Below are 8,126 nucleotides of genomic sequence, written 5' to 3'. Positions count from 1 at the left end.
ATTAGGGAATGGAATCAACCTGTGCCGCCGCTGCTACACAAGGACTGCATGTGTTGCCGGCCCTTCGCGATGCACAGCATTCCTCGAGGATAAAAAAGCTAATTAATCCGCCAGCGCTATATCGCTAACCTCCAAAGAAATGACTTCAATTCTGGAACGTCGGCACTTACTGGCTTAGTAAGTTTCTCGCACGTTATCGACACACATCCACCCTTACTCGCACGCAAACTTACGCCCACTCTTTCGCCAAAGTATCAATAATACGTGAATAGGCGCAAACTTGAACCAACGTGCCGAAGCATGAGTTGCAAGCTGAATGTTTCGTGACGGTCCACAGAGTAAGCGAGGGACTAGCGATAATACATCTTCGCTACAAGCTACCACAAAATAGAGAACAGCTACGTTCCAAGCCTTGTGCGCAGCAAGAACAAATCTATCGCAACAAAGCACACCCGCGAGTGATTGGGCTGAAAATAAACAATCAGATAGTGGCCGCACTGTGGAACTTTACTGAGTCAAAAACTTGACAAGCCGCTGCTTCAAAATGTTTGCCAAATAAAAAAAAAACAATGAGTAAAACACACTGATCCTAATCTAATTCGTAAGTTTGTACGCAAGCATCCCTGTTCACGCAGCACCCACCAGTGAATATGCACTTGACGCCGTCGCCCGCGCTGCCCACGCAAGAGAAATTGCCCGTGGCCGCCTTCGGCTCTCCCAAGAGAGTCAACGGCGTTTGTACGACCAGCGACACCGCGACGTGCACTTCCCGCCTGGTTCTTTGGTGCTTCTATGGTCTCCGTCGCGTCAGGTCGGCCTGTCAGAAAAACTGCTGTCTCGTTACACAGGCCCCTACCGAGTGATTCGTGCCGTGACTCCCGTCACCTACGAGATCGCCCCTGACGCCCCATCTGCTTCCCAGTCCAGTGATATCGTGCACGTTACACGACTGAAGCAGTATCACCCTCCCAGTGATGACATTTAGACGCTCCGGGACGTCGCTTCTGCCGCCGGGGGATTATGCTACACGCGTGTGGTATTTGGTTGTTTGACCGAGGCGCGCGGGCGCCTAGACGAAGGAGATGAACTGCTCTGGGCTCTCGAGCTATCGGCTGATCTGGCCAGCGCTGCAGCTATCTTTTGTAAATATACTTGTAAATAGTCTCCTGTACTTAATTCTTCGTTCGCGTAACAATACATTTCTAGCCCCGCATTTAGCACAAGCACCGTATACGCTTCTCGCGCCGTTTGGACAAGGCGTAATGCGCTCTGAAAGCACGTACATGTCCTCTAAAGATGTGGCCAAAGCTTCGTGTCGTCCACACAGTCACCGCCTACGATATCCGCCGAAACGGAGGTCTGCTGCGCCGCACCGGCGTTACGGTGGCTAGATTGGTAGGTGTGCCGACCGGCGTAGTTCACTGCTTCTCCGCATCATGACAGCAGGAGTGGCGCTGCGGTAAGAGGTTTGCCGTGAAGAGCGCGTCGTCTGCTACTGAGAGTGTTGTTATTGCGCGCCTGTTATATTTAAGATAATGGGTTTTTCACGATAAAACCTGAAGACAATGGTTAAATTATGTTGAGAGAGTGCTTAACAGTGCGATGTTTCTTGTTGCAATGAGTAATTTTCAAAAGCGGTCATTTATATTGTGACGGAAGCGAGATGGAGGCGAAGGATATATTTAGAAAATATATACAGAGGAGGCTAGGGCAAGAGATGTCCGATCCGGCCGAAGAGCTAGCGTCTTCATCGTCGTCTTTGTCGCGCCGCCAAGCATAGCGTTGATCCATGTGTGGATCGCTCCGTAACATCACTCTCCGGCGGCTGAAGCGCCGTCTTGGCGCTTGTTATGAAGGCGAGGAGCTAGAAGAGCACTATGGCTTCAGCCGGGAAACATGAACAACTTCAGTTCGCAGCGATGAGGTCGAAGAAGCAGGATCCAGGAGTACAATTTCGTAACTTACGTCACCGAGTTGACGAAGAACCTTGTAGGGCCCGGTGTAACGTGAGAGGAGCTTCTCTGATAGGCCGATGCGGCGGCATGGCGACCATAGGAGGACCAGAGAGCCAGGCGTGAAGTGCACGCTTCTGTGTCGGCTATCGTAACCCGACTTCTGGGCTGCTTGCGAAGCAGAAAGTCGATCGTGGGCAAGTTGACGAGCTGCGCAGGCTCGAGCTGCGACGTCACTGGCGTATTCAGTAGGCGAATGAGGAGCCGAAGGAAGGAGAGTCTCGAAGGGTAATGCAGGATGTCGGCCAAACAGCAGATAATACGGTGAATATCCGGCGGTGTCATGCCTCGAGGAATTGTACGCAAAGGTAACAAAGTGTAACGTGCAGTCCCAGTCACGATGATCTGGTGAAACATACAGGGCCAGCATCTCGGTTATTGTTCGGTTGAGGCGCTCGGTCAATCTATTCGTCTGCGGATGATAAGCGGTGGCGAGCTTATGTTCAGTGGAGCAAGCACGAAGGATGTCATCTACCACTGTTGATAGGAAGTACCTCCCGCGATCAGTGAGGAGCTGCCGAGGGGTGCCATGATATAGAATTACGTCGTGTAGGAGAAAGTCAGCGACGTCTGTAGAACAGCTTGTCGGTAAAGCCCTGGTGATTGCGAAGCGCGTGGCGTAGTCTGTCGCGACTGCAACCCATTTGTTTCCCGAGATGGCCGTAGGGAAAGGGCCTAGAAGGTCAAGGCCGATGCGGAAGAATGGCTCTGCAGGGATATCAACAGGTTGTAGCTGACCTGCAGGCAGCGCTGAAGGGCGCTTGCGGCGTTGGCAGCGTTCACAAGCAGCGACGTAGCGGAGCACAGAACGGTACATGCCAGGCCAGAAAAACCGGCGTCGGATGCGGGCGTAAGTACGCGAGACACCTAGGTGACCGGCAGTTGGTACGTCGTGAAGCTGGTGAAGAACAGTGGAGCGAAGATGGCGAGGTAGGACAAGCAGAAGCTCTGGGCCATCTGAGCTGAGATTACGACGATACAGAACGTTGTCGTGTAGCTCAAACAGGCGAACAGAATGGTCTGGTGATGGAGAGGTAAGACGGTCGATGATGAGCCGTAAGGACGCGTCTCGTCGCTGTTCGGTGGGGATATCCAAAGCAAGGATGGACAGTACGCAGGCGTCGGAGTCAGGGTCAGTGAGGTCGGGAGCATCAACAGGGTGACGTGATAAGCAATCAGCGTCCTGGTGCAATTGTCCAGACTTGTAGTGCACAGCAAACGAGTATATTCTTGAATCCGTAATGCCCAGCGGCCGAGACGTCCCGACGGATCCTTTAGCGACGAAAGCCAGCATAGAGCATGATGGTCTGTAATTACAGGAAAAGTTCGGCCAAACAAGTAAGGTCTGAATTTGGTGACAGCCCACACTAAAGCCAGGCACTCGCGTTCTGTGATGGAAAAGTTTCGTTCGGATGAGGACAGAAGGCGACTGGCGTAGGCGATGACACGGTCCTTGCCGTGCTGTGTTTGGCCAAGGACAGCCCCAATTCCATGACCACTGGCATCAGTGCAAAGTTCCGTAGGCGATGAGGGGTCGAAATGGGCCAGTATTGGTGGTGTAGTGAGTAGGCGGACGAGGGCAGAACATGAAGCTGCTTGTTCGGGTCCCCACACGAAAGGAACGTCCTTCTTCAAGAGTTCCGTAAGAGCGCGGGTGATGTCCAAGAAGTTCCGGAAAAAGCGACGAAAGTAGGAACATAATCCTACAAAACTGCGGACGTCTTTGGCTGAACGCGGCACGGGAAATTGTTGCACTGCTCGCACCTTGTCGGGGTCTGGTTGAACACCGGCAGCACTGACAAGGTGACCGAGCATAGTGATCTCGCACCGCCCGAAACGGCACTTGGCGGAGTTCAGCTGAAGGGTGGCTCTTCGGAAGACAGCAAGAACAGCCGATAAACGGGTGAGGTGGCTCTCAAACGTAGGCGAGTAGACGATCACATCGTCTAAATAACATAGACAGATGGACCACTTATATCCCCGAACAGAGTCCATCATACGTTCGAAAGTTGCTGGGGCATTGCACAGTCCGAACGGCATGACCTTGAATTGGTATAGGCCATCGGGCGTAATAAAGGCAGTTTTTTCGCGGTCCATAGGGTCGACTGAAATCTGCCAATAGCCAGACCGAAGGTCTATGGAAGAAAAATATTAGGCTCCATGAAGGCAGTCGAGGGCGTCATCGATGCGAGGCAAAGGGTAGACGTCTTTATGAGTGACTTTGTTCAAATTCCGATAATCAACGCAGAAACGCCAGCTGCCGTCCTTCTTTTTCACGATAACGACAGGGGAGGCCCACGGGCTAGATGAAGGTTCTATGACGTCTTTTGTAATCATTTTGTCGACCTCGTTCTAGATGACTTGACGTTCGTGATGCGATACGCGATATGGATGTCGGCGTATAGGAATGGCGTCACCAGTGTTGATGCGATGAGCCACGACTGATGTTTGGCCGAGAGGGCGGCCGTCAAAATCAAAGATGTCACGATAGGACGCCAGGACCCGGTAGAGATCTTGGGCTTGCGCCTGGGTCAGATCGGGAGCAATCATCTTGTTAATGTCGTCGAGAGACGAAGGCGCGAAGTTAGCCGAGCAAGAAGGCGGCGAAACATCGGCATCCAAAGTGGCAATCTCGTAGGGGTCAAGCGCGGTAATGGTGGCCAGCGACATGCCTTGCGGGATAACCTGAGTCAACAGGCTGACGTTGAGAAGCGGCACGACCACCGTATTGTCAGCAACGGAAACAATGGTGTGAGCCAGGGCGACATCGCGGGCTAACAGGACGTCGATAATCGGAGACAAGACGTAGTCGCCATCGGGAATGTCGCGTGAAGACGTCAAAGTAACGTATGTAGCAGCTTGAGGTGGCAAACGAACGTGGTGGCGAGAGCATAAGCGTGGCGTTATGTCGGCTGGACTGTCGGGAGGATGGGGCAGCTCAAGCTGAAGAGCACCAGTCGCACAATCAATGAGGGCAGAATGGGTGGACAAAAAATCTAAGCCGAGGATAAGGTCATGGGGGTACTTCTCGATGACGGCAAATTCGACGGAAGTGGGATGACCAGCAATGCAGACGCGGGCGGTGCACATCCCAAGAACGGCAGGAGTCCCTCCATCAGCGACGCGGAGGATGCGGGAGGCGGCAGGCGTGAGCACTTTATGAAGGCGTCGACGAAAATCTGCACTCATTACAGAGATGTACGCTCCAGTATCGATGAGTGCAGAAACAGTTACGCCATCAACATCAACGTCTAACAAGCTTCGTCTTGTCGGCAGCGTCAGAAGAGGATTTGTGGTGGCAGTCGTCAATGCAGCGTCACCTCCGGGCGCTGCATTGTTTAGTTTTCCTGATAGGCACGAGCAGGGTTGAAGGGGGACGACGGGCGGCGAGTCTGTGGTGAGCGAGACGACGGGCGACGGCCTGGAGGCGAGCGTGACTGGTGACCACGCGGCGACGGGGAGCGGCTACTTATCCTGGGGAAACATCGGCGTTGGGGAAATAGGACTGGGTTGAAGGCGGAAAGCGGGTGCTCTCGGGACGGCGGTAAGGGGTAGACAGCGTGCGAGGCGCCGAGGACCAGCGGGTGGCGCAATAACGGGCGACGTGGCCGATACGGTGACAAGTAAAACATATCGGTCGATTGTCAGGGGTTCTCCACGCAGCAGGGTTGCGATATCGAGTAGCGTATCGCTGCTCTTGATAGGAAGAGGGCAGGACGCCACGAAGTTTGTGTTGGGCTGGCAACGGTGCACACAGAGTGAATGCCCATGTTGGCGAGCTCCTGCCGGACAATGGCTTGAACGAATGGAGCCGTAATCGAGCTCGAGTCACCGGCGTGAACTGGAGCAGGGGTCATGGCCTCAAGTTCGCGGCGTACAATACGCGTCAGCTGATCTGGTGGAACTGACGGTTGTGCAGCCGTGCGGTCTTCGCAAGAGGACGTTGCCGCCGTGTTGGGAAGCCGGGCAAATGAGTGGCCAATGCGCCGGCTTTTAGCCTGCTTCAAAGCGCCGGCACTCCTTTATAATAGCGTCGACTGTAGAACAGTTTCTACACATTAAAAGGTTGAAGGCGTCGTCGGCGATCCCTTTCAAGATATGCCCAACCTTGTCGTCCTCCGGCATCTCGGCGTCGGCCTTTCGGCATAGCGCTAATACGTCTTCTATGTACGCGACGTAAGACTCAGTAGCCGTCTGCGCACGTGACGCGAGCGTCTTTGTCGCGGCGATCTTCCGGCCAATGGGCTTCCCAAACAATTCTCGGAGTTTTTCTTTGCAGGTGTCCCAGCTCCCAATCTCAGCTTCGTGATTATCGAACCATACCTTCGCAGTGCCTGTCAGGTAGAAGATTATATTTGCCAACATCATGGTAGGGTCCCATCGGTTGTTCTTACTCACGCATTCGTACTGCGCCAGCCAGTCTTCAACATCCGCGTCACCGGAACCGGAGAACGTGCCAGGATCCCGGGGTTGCAGAAGCACGACCGTTGAAGTGGCGGGCGCTGATGTAGACGCTGTGTCTTCCGCCATTGCAGACAGATGTCCGAAACGACGGCCGCTGCGAAGTTCCGTTGCGAGGCGAGACGTACCCCGCACCACCACCAAAGTGTGACGGAAGCGAGATGGAGGCGAAGGATATATTTACAAAATATATACAGAGGAGGCTAGGGCAAGAGATGTCCGATCCGGCCCAAGAGCTAGCATCTTCATCGTCGTCTTTGTCGCGCTCCAAGCATCGCGTTGATCCATGTGTGGATCGCTCCGTAACAATATCGTCTGCTAACACAATCACTTCACAGAGCGCTGCGCTCGCAGTCACGATATAGTTCTCCGCGTTCTTGTAATTTCCTTAGACGTTTAAGGAGCGAAGTGAAGACTCTGGGTTATGAACGTGAATACCAAGCTCGTGAGACTCCGGAACAGAGGGAAAGTGTTCCTGCACAGAAGAAAACAAGCCTGATGGGCACCACTTGCTCTGTGCCAAACTGCAAGTTCGGCTACAAACATGCAAGCCACGCGCGAAAGAGTCATTGGTTTCGATGCGCTGAGACCCAGAACTTTCCGAGATACGTGAGCTTGCCCTTCTCCGTGCCGAAAATATGTTTCAACCGCATTAGTCATATGCTAGCGCCACTTCAAGGAACATGTCATCGAGCGTATGACCGGCAGGAAGATTGTGCGGATTCCGATGGTGTACGTATGTTAGAGTGATGCTTCCTTCGTTGCTACCCGACGCTGCGCCTTACATATTGAATAAAATTTCTAGAAAAAGAACAAGCGAGGCTCCAACGGCATGTCGGTGGTTGAAATAATCCGGAAGAGACAGCGAGCTAAACCAATGCCTCCTCTGGAGACAGTGGCCAAACTTACACATCCTCCAAGCAAATAGGATGCGAATGAAAATGTCGCGTGTTCTACAGGTGAAGAGTATTTGTAGACAAGTGAAGCAATGAACCTGCTCAAAGACTACCGATGAAATGTTTGTGTGTGCAAAAAATTCAGCTTCAAGTGCAGCGGCCGCGGTTTACAACGCAACGACTGGCAGATATGCCCTGCCGCTGGTATCACCCCCCCCCCCCTTCGCCAGCTGAAGCGTTCAGGAGTCATCGGTTGTGAGCAGCATAAAATAGAAATTACGAACAGCAACATCAACCTAATACATATATTGCTCGCCTGCACTTCCTTGTGACGACCAAAACTCAGCTCCTGTGCGTACTCCAGAAAAGAAAAAGCACCTTGCGCTGCGGCTACGCTACGTGCATTTTGAGCGCTGTGATGCAGTGCAGTGTTTCATTTAAAGCTATAGTTGCAATAAAAGCTCGGTGTACGTTGCTGCATGGTTTGCGCATGTGACCGAAGAATTACTTAAATTAATATTGCATTCAAATATACATATATACGATCTTCACGAGTCCAAACTATGATTTTTCATGCTACAAGCTACTGCTCTCATCATACATAATCGCCCACCGTAAGAACTTTTTTTTTTCTTCATTACGAACAAGTTTATCATCAGAACGACGGATCGTAGATGACGAGGAAGGACAAGGAGAAACTCAGGGCCCTCAGGGTTGATATTGCGGCGGTAGAGGATGCCGTCCGTGCAGCACGACA

The sequence above is a fragment of the Dermacentor silvarum genome, chromosome 1 (assembly GCF_013339745.2).
Source record: "Dermacentor silvarum isolate Dsil-2018 chromosome 1, BIME_Dsil_1.4, whole genome shotgun sequence".
In the NCBI taxonomy this organism is placed as follows: Eukaryota; Metazoa; Arthropoda; class Arachnida; order Ixodida; family Ixodidae; genus Dermacentor; species Dermacentor silvarum.
This window is presented reverse-complemented; position numbering follows the sequence as displayed.